At 33.4% G+C, this 17,768-nt stretch overlaps 1 protein-coding gene across 12 annotated transcripts in view; it reads left to right on the forward strand.

Moving 5' to 3' along the window:
* LOC147070148 (uncharacterized) overlaps positions 1 to 17,768 on the forward strand; it is a 91,222-nt gene that overhangs the window by 20,514 nt on the left and 52,940 nt on the right. The gene's annotated exons all lie outside the window — the stretch shown is intronic.

Genomic DNA, 17,768 nt, shown 5'->3' on the forward strand with positions numbered 1-17,768 from the left:
GTAATTCTTCTTCTGATGATAATGATAATGATAAAAATATCTGACGTATATTAATTATGACATGATAATGATGTGATGATGGTTCCTACGAACCCTTAAAGTATAGTCGCCTCTGGACGATAGTATATTTGAAATGTCAGTACCATGGGAAATAGTAGTGGATCCTATTCCTTGTCCTGTTCCAAAGCAAATCAGACGAGTGACAGAATATCATGACGTCAAAATGCCTTTAAATATACTCGTACCTAAATAAAAATACTGAACGGAAATAAGAATAACTACAAGATAAAAAGAACTTTTTATATACCACGATTTTAAATTTTCTGTTGAATCATTTGACAATCACTTGACAATTCTATATATTAAGGGGGGACATGCTCGTCGAAGGTCAAAATTGAGTTTTTATTGTATTTTCAAACCATGATCCTGGACACTCCTTAAACGTTGTAGATAATCTATTTATATAATTTTGAAGCCTTATTATCCTTTATAGTTATTTTAAACATTTGATGACTGCATAAAGTATTTTTGTTACATAAAATAGTATTCTTTTAAACCTCTCGCTCTAATGTTTTAGAATATAGTCATATTTCGGTACATAACTGTGCAGTGGTGTTAAGATTTTTTACATTTATTAATTTTTAAACGCATTTATAAAACCATTAGCATAATTTATTACGAGATAATTTTTGAAAAATATTCACGATAAAAAATTATATTGATAATCTCTGTGATCCCAAATTTGACAAGAATTAGGCATTTTATTATTCAAAAAATCGGCAAGATTAACACATTTCAAGATAATTCTAAAGATATTTATTATAAGCTATGTCTTTGACCATTCAAGTGTGATAAACATCTTATGAATAATGATTGCTTTATAATAATTATTGACCTAAGAATAAGGTAGTGTTTTTTTGAAATACGCCATTTCTTTTGTCATTCCCCAGTAGTTAAGCTACAACATACGGCCGTAGCCATAAATTGACAAACTATAATTAAAGTAGGGAGTAAAATGATATTGACGCGCGTGTTTGAACATGTACCGTTTAAAAAAAAATAAAAAAAAATTCGGTTAGGTACATGTTCAAACACGCGCGTTAACATAATTTTACTCCCTACTTTAATTATAGTTTGTCATTTTATGGCTACGGCCGTATGTTGTAGCTTGACCACTAGGGAATGACAAAAGAAATGGCGTATTTCAAAAATACACTACCTTATTCTTAGGTCAATAATTATTATAAAGCAATCATTATTCATAAGATTTTTATCACACTTGAATGGTCAAAGACATAGCTTATAATAAATATCTTTAGAATCATCTTCAAATGTGTTAATCTTGCCGATTTTTTGAATAATAAAATGCCTAATTCTTGTCAAATTTGGGATCACAGAGATTATCAAAATAATTTTTTATCGTGAATATTTTACAAAAATTATCTCGTAATAAATTATACTAATGGTTTTATAAATGCGTTTAAAAATTAATAAATGTAAAAAATCTTAACACCACTGCACAGTTCTGTACCGAAATATGACTATATTCTAAAACATTAGAGCGAGAGGTTTAAAAGAATACTATTTTATGTAACAAAAATACTTCATGCAGTCATCAAATGTGTAAAATAACTATAAAGGATAATAAGGCTTCAAAATTATATAAATAGATTATCTACAACGTTTAAGGAGTGTCCAGGATCATGGTTTGAAAATACAATAAAAACTCAATTTTGACCTTCGACGAGCATGTCCCCCCTTAATAATTTAGGACATATAAGGCAATTGTCAACAAATCATTTTTTTTCTATTTTGTAACAAATAAACAAAAAAACAAACAAATAATGTAGAATACTGAAATGTCATTTTGATTTCCATAGTAACGCACGTATATATTAATAATTTAGTTGCTTGGACCACCCTCTTAGCAACCAATAATAGTGGATTGGATTACGGATTTCTTCCGAAATAACTTTTCATACAAAACAGAATTAACTGAAAATGAATTCAATTCTACTTAAAGATGGCTAAAAGTATTAAAAAATTAATTGTCATCGTGTTCTGATATATTCTATAAGTTTCAAATGTCTAGCTAGTCGGGAAGTTAGTTAAAAATCGATTGCAAGATTCGTACTGGTTAAACAACCACCGGACAAACAAGAATACGAGCTAAAAAAACGTGGTAAAAAAAAAATTAAAAGTAAAAAATTGCCGCCTTTTTTGCTTTCAAGTGTAGCTTATATTTACACGATGTGACAAAAATTAACAATCGTATTGTTTCTATTAGAGAGCTCTCCAATTGAATAAGAGTGACCAAAAGGAGACGGCGAATAATTAAATGTCATTTACAATTATTATTATTACAGTGGGGTGACTGTTTGTTTGCGGCTTTCGGGACACGAAAGTAACAACTAATTAATAATTCAAAACTGAAACATTGTGACAGACGCTTGGCAGATTATTAGGAATTTGAATGGGGCAATGAAAGCGAGAGAGGGGCGTTTAATGAAAACGGTCGCTGTTTTAAAATGATTTTGTACCATTATTGTTTATTCATTAGACATATTTTATTACAATCTGGCCAAATAATAATGATACGCTTAACAATGGTTTTAATCAAAAAGTTTGAACAATAAATAAAGTGACTCTAAAGTTAAAATGACACTGGCGGACTCTCACGACTATCGACTACGATCGTGAAATCGTTCCCTAGATTCATCGCCAAAATAGAATTATTCCTGATAAACTATTATTTTTATTCAACGGATAATTCACAAGATTTGATAATCTAATAACAATTATTCTTTATTGAACATAAATAATTTGGAAACACTTAAGAAACATTAATATTTTTTTAAATCTTCAAAAAAGTATGGTCCCGGACAGGACTCAGGAGTTAAGACGATACATCAGTGGCGCGATGAAATTTTGGACTCACTGGCATTCGGAGAGAGAACGTCGAGCTGGGAACACGTCAATTTGTTTCGCGATGGCGACGGCGGTATTTATTCTTAAATCACGTAAAGATGACTAAAAACTTTACCCATTTACTTGAAAAAGAAAACATGCCAATGAATATATTAATATTGTTACCAATAGAATAATAAACAGAACATTAAATGGACGCATGTTGGATTTATATGACAAATTATATTTCGTTTGGCATGCGTCATTTGCACCCGCGACCCGCAATCCGCGCATCGCCAAGCCACGATCTTTTTAGACCGTGCCTCAACTGAGGTATAGCCTTAAACAATATTTGACACAGTTTCACCGTTCACAGGCAGTTCTAGGTTAGGAAATGGGACAACTGGGCGCCGCACTTTCAAATGATATAAATAGACGTTCGTTACGATTTTATACAGAAAGTAGACGAAAAATTTTAATCAGTTTATATATACTACTTAGTAGTTTTAATTCATTTTGCTCTCAAAACAATGTTTTTTATTGCAGATTGAGAATTAGCATGCCTGAGATTTTATATAAAAATAAAAGAACTCCTTCTCATTGCTATCATTAATTAATGTGCATATTTAAATTCTCAACTAGTTTTATATAGTAATTAAATATATATTTTTAAAGTACCTATAATTCACGAACGTCCATTTATTTTCGAATTTCATTCGATTGCGTGGCTCCTAGTTATCACGGCGCCGAATCGTCCTAGACCCCTAGGTTACGCATATGGAAAAATATGGGATAAACTTAAGCACGTGTTAAAGAATATGATATTTACAATAGTTACATCGGTATGCATTAAAATGTTCACGTAGCCAAAGCGCGCCTTCGACATTGTTTATATTTAAGGACATTCCGGAGGCTTTTTATTTCAAGCATTTTTATTTTATGGCCTGACTATCATTAAGTTTTAAACAGAATTCCGTTCTAAAATCTCATTTTCTGGCGACTGACTTTACATATTATTATTATCTACCTATCTTATGTATCAGTTCTGTAATTATAAACATCCAGCATACCACATAACCGCAGGACATTGTACAGTCGACAACATCAACCGTAACAATAATCGCATGAACCCTTTCTAAAACCTGTAAAATTTTCCCAATAGCCATTCAGACAATGGCTTGGAAAAGTTAAGGTGAATGCTTTAGTTCCCAGACTAGTCGAACATACTTCATACACAAAATTAAAATACCTAGTAGTAATTAATATCACAAAACTTAATACCTGAGTCTATATTCAGAATAAATTCAAAACCCTTGGAATATCTTGGAAATATTTAAATAATTTTTGAATTCAGCAGATTGCTGAATCTATAATAATTGTGTCGAAATACATATGACGTGGGTACCAAGAACAAATTAAATTGGCTACAAATAAGTACTTTTTCATTCACTCATTTCATCATTATTCAATAATGTTCTTTCTCTAGATAAAATTAGAAATGTTTGATTCTTGAAATCGATTTGATACCTAATAAAAAAAATATGTTCAATTAGGTACATAAATTAATATAAATAATATTACACACCCCTCTCCAAAATGAGGCAATCCAAGAATGCATCTCGTTGTCACAATTTGTTCGCTAACTTTTATTGCTTTTTAGCGTCAACAACATTTTTAAATCTCATCTCCTGTGAAATCCAACACTCACAAAATTTATCCCTCATTAAAAATTTTAAATTTTCGTGTCATATCATTTTCATCGGGTGTTTTTAATTTGTTTTTTAAATGCCGCGTTATTATCATCTCTTGATCAATGTGGGCTTGAAAGTGAAGAGAGGAGGTTATAACTGACATAAAACAGAAACGTATCACGTTGTTAAAACTATATTTAAACACAGTGTTTCGTGGTTTTTAAATAACTGTATTATATTCTTTTCTCGATTGAAAAACCATTATAATTACAACGCTTTTCTTAGCTGGTTTTCTTATTTGTCCGGTGGTTGTTTGTCCGGTACAAATCTTGCAATCGATTTTTAATTAACTTCCTGACTAGCTAGACATTTGAAACTTTTATAATATATCAGAACATGATGCCAATGCATTTTTTTAATACTTTTAGACATCTTTAAGTAGAATTGAATTCATTTTCAGTTAATTCTGTTTTGTATAAAAAGTTATTTTGACACCATTATTGGTTGCTAAGCGGACTGTCCTAGCAACTTAATTATTAATATATACGTGTGTTACTGTGGAAATCAATATGACATTTCAGTATTATTTCCATCAAGTACAATTTTTTTTGATCGTTTAAGCTAGTCAAGTCAAGTTTATATGATTCAACAGAAAATTTAAAAACGTTGTATATAAAAAGTTATTTTTATCTGGTAATTATGTACTAATAATATTATCATAACCAAATAGAATTGACCCACTTCTCATCGCCTGTTCTTCGCAGTGACTTTTATTCATTGACTTGGTGAATTCGTCGGTCCAGCAGGTTTTAAGGCTGTCTGTGATCATGTAATGTTATTGCGTACCTCTGTATTCATAAGTTGGTCCAAAAAGCTGTTGGACCCATTGGGCCGTCCGACCTGGTTGCCACAAACGCCAATTATATTGCATTTTTCAAAATTGCCGCGTCTTATTGCGGGCATGAAGATCTCTTTGTTTTTGTTTGTCCATATTGTTTTAGCTTTGTTTTTTGTATCTTATAATATATCAGTCTCCGTGCCTTTTTCTCACATGGCACTTTTATTAAATTGCGGCTTTCAGTAAACTCAGTCAAAGCTCACTGAAGACTTGAGTATCTGCTCTTGATACATTCCCAGGCGTAAACAATTATATTGCTGAGACTTTAGATCAGAGGGGGGCAAACTTTTTGGATGGAGGGCCAAATTCAAAAATTCAAAATGAGCGGCGGGCCGCAAGTCAAATACCATTTTTAGATATACACTATTTATTATCACGAACACTAAACATTACAAAAAAATTAATGAGAAGAATGAAACTGTTGTAATTTTTTTTTAAATCCAGGTGTTAATTTTGTAGTTGATATTCTCAAAACTACTTCTAAATGGGCATCGGAGATATTTGATCGTAAAGAATTTTTATTGAGGTTCATGATCGAAAATGTTTGTTCACATATATAGATTGATCCAAAAATAATGAACATTTTTCTTTCATAATCTTTAAGTTGGTCGAATTTGTCTGAATTAAGGGCATTGTAAAATTTGGAGATTTCTTCACGACGATGCAATTCTCTTAAATCAGTGTCACACTGCAGATCAATAATATCAAGTTGTAGCTCTGTCGGTACACTATCAATATCTTTTGAAAATGGATCGCGTACTATTGCTAAACTTGTCTCAATTTCGAAAGTCACCAAATCTTTGTGAAAAATCGTCATTCAGAGCTTTAATAATTTTACCGTATTCTTCAAATTTATATTCTGGTAGGTATATTCAGCAACTTCAACGTTGGAAAGTGGTCCACGTTGTTATTTGATATTTGTCGAAGGAATAACTTGAGTTTTAATTGTAATCCATTCAAACTTTTTACCATACCATGGGCATATATTTTTTTTTCCTTGCAACGCGGAGCTAAAAGTATTTAAATGTATCACGATGTTCAACGTAGAAAATAGAGGTTACATAGTGTGAGACGAGACGCAAGGAAGACGTACCTACCGAGATAATACATTTACGAAACAACAAATTCTTCAAATTTTAATCTATTGTCAATATTTTTTTTTAAAATATATAAAAAAGTTATTCGTAATCAGAAGTACAATTAATGATGGCGGGCCGAAAAAAAATACCCGGCGGGCCACATGCGGCCCGCTGCTTTAGATCAAAACGTAAGGCCACGTGATTGCTTGATTAAGACCGAGTGTGGTGCGGGGCGGTTGGTTTGGAGGGTCCATATTTATGTTGTATTCGTTCGTCCAGTAGTTGTCCAAATACCGAGCAAGATTTCATCATCTCAGTGACCTCTAAAACTAAGTGTAATTTCATCTGCATTTACATTATGTGGTATTATTAAAATAAATTAATATTTAGCTACTAAACGTAACCAAAGTAGCGTAACGTTTTTCACGGGGAATGCTTGCCAGCCATTTTACCATCCTTTGGATTTTTGCGGTTGATCAAACAAACATTGAAAAAACGACATGTATTTTGCCAGTCGTTAGGATCAAGCCTACGGCTGCAGAGACTGGGTGACTTAACAACTACTTGACACCCCATTAGTGGACTAAGTTATAAATTAATAAATCAAAAATATTGAATATAGGTATGTATAATATTGTCAAAAGTAAAAAGTAATACGTTTATAATGATTACTCCGCAGTATCATATAACTTGCTTTATTAGGTATATGTACCTACTTTATATTAGATTTGCGTTTTTGCTTTCTGGTTAAAATTATAACGTAAGTAAAAATATGTTTTTGAACAATTCATGCATATGTACGTCGTTCAGTTGACTCGTCGTCCAGTTTTCCTGGCGTCCAGTAGCGTTTCCCAATAGACGGTGTCGGATTTTTCTAGCTCTATCAAGTATTAACATGTCTTACAAAAATACCGTACTATAATCAAATATGTCAAAGAAGACCCTTCTCTTATGGAGAAGTGAGTGTTTATATATGAAAAATGGGAAAAAAACACTCATAAAGTTGTGTGTCGGGTTATATTATGCAGTGATGTTTCACATATCATATTGGCTTAGGCATCTCGTTGAAAGATTCGGTCGCTCTGAATTAGAAATATGACACTTTGAATTGGGTAGTTGACTAGACTGGAACAAAACGGGATGACATTGGACATATCAATTTTATTTATAGTGCAATTTTAATGTGTCGGAAACGGTTACATGTAAATTGTACGTAAAATATTTCACCGTGGCACATTTTGCCGTGAGCTTTCTTATCAAAACGAGATGACCGTATACTATACGGTCTCCAATTTTATTAGATTTAATATAAACATTAATTCAGTTTCATATCTGATTTTGGCTAAATTCATGAATTACTCAAGAATGAAAACCTAACCTAACGTTACCCAAGAAAATATAATCCAGTATATCGGCTATTTTTACCACATTTTTCTTAGCTCGTATTCTTGATTGTCCGGTGGTTGTTTATCCATTACAAATCTTGCAATCGATTTTAACTAACGTCCCGACTAGCTAGACATTTGAAACTTTTAGAATATATCAGAACACGATGCCAATGCATTTTTTAATACTTTTAGCCATCTTCAAGTAGAATTGATTTCATTTTCAGTTAATTCTGTTTTGTATGAAAAGTTATTACAGAAGAAATCCGTAAAAAGTAAAACTATTATTGGTTGCTAAGTGGGTCCTAGCAACTAAATTATTAATATTAATATATACGTGCGTTACTGTAGAAATCAATATGACATTTCAGTATTATTTCTATCAAATACATTTTTTTTAATCGTTGAAGCTAGTCAAGTCAAGTTTATATGATTCAACAGAAAATTTAAAAACGTTGTAAGTATATAAAAAGTTCTTTTTATCTTATAATTATTTAAAATTTGTTTGCTGCTGGCTTCCTGTAAAGTATAAACCGACAAGAACCGTGTTTTATTTAGACATGAATTTTCTGTCAGTACTATACGACCCAAAGAGGTTGGACGGTCTTTAATATGTATGGCCTTATATTTCCAAGACAACATTTCCCGGTGAGGTGTGCTACGAAAAACTGCATGCGTACAAGTTTCCGGACACGGTCAAAAACTAGCAAATCATAGTCAATACTATATTTATTTAATCCCTATTTATTTATTTGACAGCTGTCATTTTTATTTCCATTTCATCACTATGGGAGTCATTTGTTTGACTTGCTCTCTCATCATATCATTTTTCTCATTATTGAGGATTGTGAACACTAAAATTATACGCGTTTTCTTGGTGACGTCGCTACATTAGGAAAGCATACACCCTCACAAGCTCATGCCTTCGACACCACTAGAGATCACTCGCCTCTCCAGGCTGCTTGCATCCCTTCTAACTATGTGATCAAATAATTGGACAACGCGTTTATTTCAGTTAGGTGAGAGACGTTCTTCAATACCAATATCTTCCAGTGGAATGAGGAGCATCCTCCAATAATAATTGTACTACGTCTCAAACGTGTCAATGACTCGTTACATGTTCGAAAATAGGCTATACAACGCAAACCCTAAGGCATAAAGCCCACCAACGCGGTGCTCGGTGCGCTCTCTACGAAGTAGGTCCCCTCCCACCCGCGCATTACCCTTCATCTTTGTAATAAGGGGCTCAAGGAGCACAAAATAATTATTATTATCAGCGTCTCTCATAACAAGCAATAAAAATATTATTAAATTTCTCGGGGCTTGTAATTAATATTCACGATGACATCATTATACCAGCGAAATATCGGACATGCAATAACTAAACAAAGAGTTCACTGTTATTAAATAATGGCTTCTCGCCCGTCTATCGACGACGCTGCCAGAAGCGTAATTTTGTTTTCCGTGTTCAATGAATGGACTACGTTGTATTTTCGTTAATTCGGCCGCTGAGAAGCCACACAACGGTGACTCACGGGGCGGGCGGGCACAATGCATCGTCAAATCCAGTGAGCGCTGGCGTATTTGATTACGTTGTATTTTCGATGATTCACATAGAATATTCGCGAGCGCCCCGCAAGTCCGCTTTAGTGGACTTTATGCCTAAGTATTTAAATAAGTATGACTGTGTGGTGAAAAACAACTCAATCCGTCTCAGCATATTTATTGATCGGCGATATTAAATATATTAGCGAAATTACAAATTCTCTTATAGTGTAGGAGTGACCAATTATTGTAAACTAAGTAAATAGCTTACTGCAAATTGTTTCCGCGATATCAATTTTCCACATAGTTAGCTATATCCGATGACGCAAACTCCATATAGTAGCTGACTCAAATATTACAATAATTATTTCCTAAATATTCTTTTCAAGATATTAATTTGATTGTGAGTATGTCAATAAATAGAGGTCATAATTCATTGGAAATGTCACTCGAATATAAGTTCTTGGTCTGTTATTATCTCAGTCTCGGAATCGCTTCGCACAACATCTCATTCTACGGAGATCGCACCTCGGAACAGTATCTTAAGTATTGTAACATAACTACTGTAACATAGTCTTGTACCGACTGTTTCCCGCTTCTCCACCCATCAGACCAACCACCAAATCTTGACTCTCCATCTACACTTCCTGGACATCCTCAATCACAGCGGTCTCGTCCCTCAACAACGAGACCTATATTACGTCATAATACCCTTAATAATTTCAAGATTTTTAATTGAACAAAAATAATAACAGAGGCGTTATGTAATTAATCATTTTGAAAATAGATTAATCAAATTTGTTTACTTTTGTGTCTTTCAATTAGGAATAAAAAACATAACTTGAAATACTTTTAAATAACCATTACAATAACAGTTTATCTTTTTGACAGTAAACTCTTGTTATTCCTAAATTTTGTTTACTGATATGTCGTATTTTAAAATGAATTATTTTTAATATAAATTCACTGCCAATCATCGGTGTAATATTATTTATTATGTACCGAAATAATATTCTTTTATATATCATTCACTAATTATAAATAATGAGGTACGGTTTCGTAAACATTTTCCTGGCATAGTTGCCAACCTAATAAGGTATGCGGTATATTTAATAACCGTTGATTGGATAGGTACCTACTTAATTGATTTTATGATATAATTTTGATGCTTGACTTATTTTCCTAAGAAAAAATAGGTACATAACGGTCATGTTTATCGATAAATAAATTGTTATGGAAATCTATTCTCTAGATAATTAACCCATCCACATGTGTAATGGCGAATATAGATATATTTATTATATTAATACTATCGACTGAAGGTACTTGATGGAATTTGTGTTTACCTTTGGTGAGTGTACACGGCGCCTGAAGATACCGAAAGGCAAAACCCGGGTCACAAAATACGACTTAAATGGAATAGTATAGAGCTTGAATCCATTAGAATAGATAATATATGTACTTTAATCTTCGTGCACCTATGCACCGCCGTATTTGATTCCAACTCACAGACCTATGCCTTAGTATTTACTTATAAAAAATATCATTGAATATTTTTAATTTGGTTGAAAGCACAGTACAGTTATCACCAACATTATTGACCCATAGCGACGTAGTTGTAACAAAGTCCTTTACTAAGTGGACGCATATTATTCACTTAGTACTCGGCCGTAGTGGTTTGGCGGGCGCGAAACTCAAACGTATAACCGTGTGTATTATGCCCCAAAAAAGACACTGTCTACGAACATTTCACACACGGTTATACGTTTGAGTTTTGCGAAACGCCGCCGCGTCGCGCCCGCCAAACCACTACGGCTGAGCACTAAGGCATAAAGCCCATTGACGCAGCGAGTGAGGCGCTCGCGCAAAATTTCTACAAGTGGCGCGTAAATGGTCGAAAATACAACGTAATCAAATACGCCAGCGCACACTGGATTTGACAACGCCTTGTGCCCCACCTGCCGCATGAGTCACCGTTTTTCGCTTCTCAGCGATACGATTTAACGAAAATACAACGGAGTTCATTCATTGAACACAGCAAGCAAAATCACGCTCCTCGAAGCGTCGTCGATAAGACGGGCGAGAAGCCATTGTTAAGAACAGTGTACGCTTTGTTTAGTTATTGCGTGTCCGATATTTAATTACAAACCGCGAGAAATAATATAATATTTTTATTGCTTTGTTATGAGAGACGCTGTAATAATAATTATTTTGTGCTTCTTGGGCCCCTTATTACATAGGTGAAGGGTAATGCGCGGCAAGAGGCGTGTGACTATGGTTATGAATATACGCTTCTTACGCCGACTGCGCCCGCTCGTCCGTCTTGATGGGCTTTATGCCTAAGGCATAAAGCCCATTGACGCAGCAAGTGGGGCGCTCGCGCAAAATTTCTACAAGTGGCACGTAAATCATCGGAAATACAACGTAATCAAATACGCCAGCGCACACTGGGTTTGACGACGCCTTGTGCCCGCCTGCCCCATGAGTCACCGTTTTTCGCTTCTCAGCGATACAAATTAAAGAAAATACAACGTAGTCCATTCATTGAACACGGCAAGCAAAATCACGCTCCTCGAAGCGTCGTCGATAAGACGGGCGAGAAGCCATTATATAAGAACAGTGTACTCTTTGTTTAGTTATTGCGTGTCCGATTTTAATTACAAGCCCCGAGAAATAATATGATATTTTTATTGCTTTGTTATGAAAGACGCTGTAATAATAATTATTTTGTGCTTTTTGAGCCCCTTATTACATAGGTGAAGGGTAATGCGCGGGTGGGAGGGGGCCTACTCAGTAGTGAGCGCGTCGAACGCTTTTTGGTGGGCTCTATGCCTAAGAGTTAAAATGCTAAGTTAAAGTCGTAGCATAATATATGGTGAGTGTAAATTCGTAATTACTCCAATTTGTTTCTTACCGAATTTATGACGATAAAAAATAGATTCCTAATATTGTTTTAATAAGTACATTATTGTAATCAATAATTAAATTTCACTGAAAATACAGTTTTCGATGCAAAAACTAATATTTAAGACTTACTCACTTTATTGAGTATCAATTATCCACACAAACACCAACCATTAAGAAATGAACAATTTGCAAGCATTTCCAACTATTTTCAATGTTGTATAGATTAAAAAAAACTAGGTACCTATCGATTAATAGATGGAGTGAACACAAAATGATGTGATAAATATTTCAATAATGAATACAATTTATTGTCCTAATACTTATATCGTCATCTATGCATACAGTATTTAACTAGTTAGTTTTACATAACGTCAATATTCTACGCATCAGACCCTAAGAGTCTTTTTTTTCGACCATATCCGATTCTAATAATATTATATTATTATGGGCCTTCACAGAGTGTATGTTTTCATTAGCAGATTTTGTTTTTACGCGAACTGGATGTCAGCCACTTGCTCAACCTATTATGTCCATACTCTGACTCATCACAAACTGGAAAACAATATGTGTACTTGTCAGACCCAAGATTCGAACCTGGGACCCACGACGCTATAGTCGGACGCTTAAGCCGCGCGTCCATCGTGGATGTCGGATGCTCATGCATTTTTGTCGCGACAATATGTATTATCGAAAATAAATTAACGCATGTGCAAAGCTAGGCAAGCTAATAATATCTTACAGAATATTATTTTAGACTACAGATATGAATATTATATACTCCTCGTAAGGGTAGGCATGTCATGCGTTGCATACGGGCAGTACGCCATAAATAGCGGTGAATAATGGAACGAATACAAGCATTAGAACGATTTGATTGCTTCAGTATGAAGTATCGACATCTTAGTTTTTAAAAAAATCGATGTGTTACTTATATTCACGCGTTAGAAGTTGTACTCCTTTGGCGCAACAAAACAAAAACAAAACTTACACACTCAAGAAAAGAGACCGCTTATTGGAACGCCGTTGTTTTATTTCTATACATTTTAACTTATATTACTAAATTATATAATTACTTATCGTTGTTTTTATTTTTAAAGTAACAACTGCCACATGACGTTTAATAGTTTATTTAAGTAAGGAATTGCAAATAGCCGACAGTAATAAATTCGCTGCCCAGGCAACGGAACAATTCTAAACTATAATATTATACTGTATAATCGTCACGATAGGAGTAATGGTAGTTACGGTCGGCTGATAACCGAACAATCGGTGGTTCGAATCCAATCGAGTGCGTTTATTTTTGTGTGAAAAAATAAATTATGTTTTACAAGTCACACGCCAAAAATACACTCTGATCTGATTTTCCAAACTCGCTTAAAGAAATATAACTTAAAAATAATTGACACGTCATACAAAATCAAAGCTATTGTTATATTATAATACCAATTCCAATAATATCTAACTCCACCACTGTTTAATGGTAAGTTTCATGGAAGTATTATAATTTTCAGTAGATGGTGACGTACCTTTATAGTAATTTAAACATTTTAGTGTATTTATCTGTACACAATATAATATATCTAATAGATAAGTAAGTACATAATAAATGTACAGAAAATTTTAAATAAAAAATAAACTCGTAAGATACTAGACGTCACTGATTTTTCCGATTTTTTAATCAAACTCAGTCGTTATTTAATAAAAATTCTTCAAATCAAGTCAATCAGAAGTCCTGTTTCTTTAAATTATTTTTAAACAATTCAATTTTTTAAGTATACACAGGTATAAAACTCGCTGTAAAATATCATTTTTTCTTGACATCTTCCCATTCAATCAATTTCAATTCCTCTGTCCAGAGCGGATATTATTATATTTCTTCATGTCGCATGAATACTCGCAGGTAACGTAGCTAGCGATGGCCTTTAATAAATTGTCATTTCGTTTATCTTTTCCAACGTATATATTAAAAAATAACTTCAAAAATACCCTCAATTTAATCTTATACGTACTCATTTTACAAATGATTTTAATTAAAATAATTACAGAATAAAAAGAACTTTTTATATACAACGTTTTTAAATTTTCTGTTAAATCATATAAACTTGACTTGACTAGCTTAAACGATCATAGAATACTGAAATGTCATATTGACATTTCATTTTAATTTCCATAGTAACGCACGTATATATTAATAATTTAGTTGCTAGGACCCCAGACCCCTACCAACCAATAATGGTGTCGAAATAACTTTTCACACAAAACAGAATTAACTGAAAATGAATTCAATTCTACTTAAAGATGGCTAAAAGATGATAAATATATAAAATATAAAATAATATATAGATACGTTACTGGGTAAATAATAATTACAAGATAAAAAGAACTTTTTAAATACAACGTTTTTAAATTTTCTGTTGAATCATATAAACTTGATTCGACTAGCTTAAACGATCAAAAAAAATTGTATTTGATAGAAATAATACTGAAATATCATGTTGACACTCATATTGATTTCCATAGTAACGCACGTACATATTAATATTTAGTCGTTAGGACTCTAACTACCAATAATAGTGGATTGGATTACGGATTTCTTCCGAAATAACTTCAATAATTCTACTTAAAAATAGCTAAAAGTATAAAAAGATTGCATTGGCATCGTGTTCTGATATGTTATAAAAGTTTCAAATGTCTAGCTAGTCGGGAACTTAGTTAAAAATCGATTGCAAAATTTGTACCGGACAAAGAACCACCGGACAAATAAGAATACGAGCTAAGAAAAACGTTGTAAAATATAATATGTTATTGACTTATTTCCAAATCAGATACTAGTCATCATCATTATCAACCGTGGGCAATCTACTGCTAGATCAATCCCTCCCTAAGCTCCTTCCACTCTTCTCAGTATTTATGAGTTCGTCTATCCAGTGAATTTTAGGGCATCCCTATGATCTTTTAGTACCCGTTCGATACCACTGTATGAATGCATTTGTCCAGAGGTTGTCTTCTCGCCGAGCTTGTCTAGCCCAATGCTATTTCATCTACTTACTGACCTTTATCACATCACGTAGTCATATCTGCTTCCTTATCCATTGGTTTTTTTGGTCCTTCCGCGTCATTTGCACCATGCACCTTTTCGTGCGTATTTTAATTGCGATACAATTAATTATTATACTACATATTTTGTTCTTGTAAAAATAATGGTCATAATTGAAGCGCTAGTTTCAAACCCCCCTTTTAGGTTATTTTGAGAAAAATGAGAAAAACTCATATCTATTAATCTGTGAACTTTATGTATTTATTATTTAATTCGTACAGTCTAAAGAGTATCTTGGCATATCCATTTTAGGGGTATTTGAAAAGCACACCCAACTATTTTAGCGGGTTTTGAAATTTACCCTAATTTTTGTATTGACGGTTTTTGGCGTTTTTTAAAGTTCAATCTTTGGCCATCATAATTAATTATAGGTAACAAAAATATCCATCTAAATACATATTATATCTAACTCAAAATTGTTCAAAAACCATTTCAGGGGGATTTGAAACTAGGCGCTTCAATTATGACATGTTTTTTTTCTAATTTTGAGAAAAAATATCATGTTTTCCTCCTAACTGATTTACCTTTTAATCTATCCATCATATTAATCTGTCAACATTGACAAAACTGACCCACCTAAACAGAAAATTCTTCACCTCTCGGTAACCTTGATTCCAATTTCAAATTTACTATATACTTACTAATTACATGAATATGTAACTAAGACACGTTTAGTATCAAAAACTGTTTATTTGATGTTCCGTGAAATTTGTAAGTACGTTATAATTCCACGTACCGACATAATATATTATTTCGAATTGCAAACATTACATTACACATGCGTTAATTAATCTTTATTAAGATTTATTTTTTGAAATTCGAATAAACAAATATTTTTATTCGTTAAGTCTGAATCCTAGATTATGTAATCGAAATATACCTTTACTACGTGAACATTGGATATTGCGTGTATTTTATATTAATTTCCATCTATAAAAAACATTATTAAGTTTAATTTTATTATAAAACCAACGCATCTATTCTATACTCTTTTATGTCGCTATCGGCAGCTATCGAGGGTAGTTTTTCATATTGTTTTATCGAAGTATTAGCACTTATTGTAACAATTACAATAAGTTAAGTAGTTGTAATTTTTACAATATGTGCTATGTTTTAACAGCACTTCTCTTGGCTGTGCTAAATTTTAGAGCGAGATAGACAGTTTTGACTATTTAGACGGCTAACTTATTGTAACAATTATAATATTTTGATACAAACATATGAACAACTACCCTCGATAGCTGCCGATAGCACTCTTGTGGAATATGATAGATGCGCTGAAGCCTGAAAGTTTCAGGAATGTACTTTCTTACAATAAAGTATTAATGAAAGGTGTTTAAATGGGTTTGGGTCGAAATCCCGAAGGCCGGAATCCCGAAGGCCAAAATCCCGAATGCTGAGATCCCGAATGGCCGAAATCCCGAATGGATGAAATCCCGAAAGCCGAAATCCCGAAAGCCGAAATCCCGAATACCAAAATCCCGAACGCTGAAATCCTGAATGGCCGAAATCCCAAATGGCCGGAATCCCAAAGGCCAGGCGGCTCTCGTGGTGCAGTGGGTAAGGCGCTGGCCTTCCACCCGAGAGTTCTGGCTTCGATTCCCGGTCACGACAAAAACATTTATGTGTTTTTCTCAAAGCCTGGGTGTTTGTGATTGTTCAAAATTACTAACAACCACCTTGTACGAAAAAGCAAGGACATGGTTACTAATGATTCTAAAATATAATTTAAGATAAATGTTAAGATTGCGCAATTTTTGCAGGAGAGACAAAAACCCATTTGTTCTACAAAAAATGTTTTTTTTCTCTCTTGCAAAAATTGCGCAATTCAAGATTGGGCTGATGTTTGTGTTTTTTTATTTTTTGTTTTTTTATATTTTCACAAAAAATGGGTTTTTTTTTAATTTTGTTAAATTTTTTATTTTTCGGGATTTCAGCATTCGGGATTTTGGCATTCGGGATTTCGGCCTTCGGGATTTCGGCTTTCGGGATTTAGGCTTTCGGGATTTCGGCCATTCGGGATTTCAGCATTTGGGATTTCGGCCTTCGGGGTTTTGTCCGGCACCCGTTTAAATAAGAACTGATTGTTTGTTTTGTTGATAAAAAGTGAAGTGACAGAGATATTTGATGTTATTTTATCTATTTTTTTTGTGATTTTCCGAGGCTTTGACTGCGACTTGCTGTCATATCGCCTCTTTTCTTTTAGAAGGGGATCCGCCGATCAGGTCTTCACTCCTATTCTGTTAAAGAACTTTACAA

The sequence above is a fragment of the Rhyacophila brunnea genome, unplaced genomic scaffold, assembly GCF_057557595.1.
Source record: "Rhyacophila brunnea isolate RB1 unplaced genomic scaffold, BYU_Rbru_1.0 scaffold_22, whole genome shotgun sequence".
Lineage (NCBI taxonomy): Eukaryota > Metazoa > Arthropoda > Insecta > Trichoptera > Rhyacophilidae > Rhyacophila > Rhyacophila brunnea.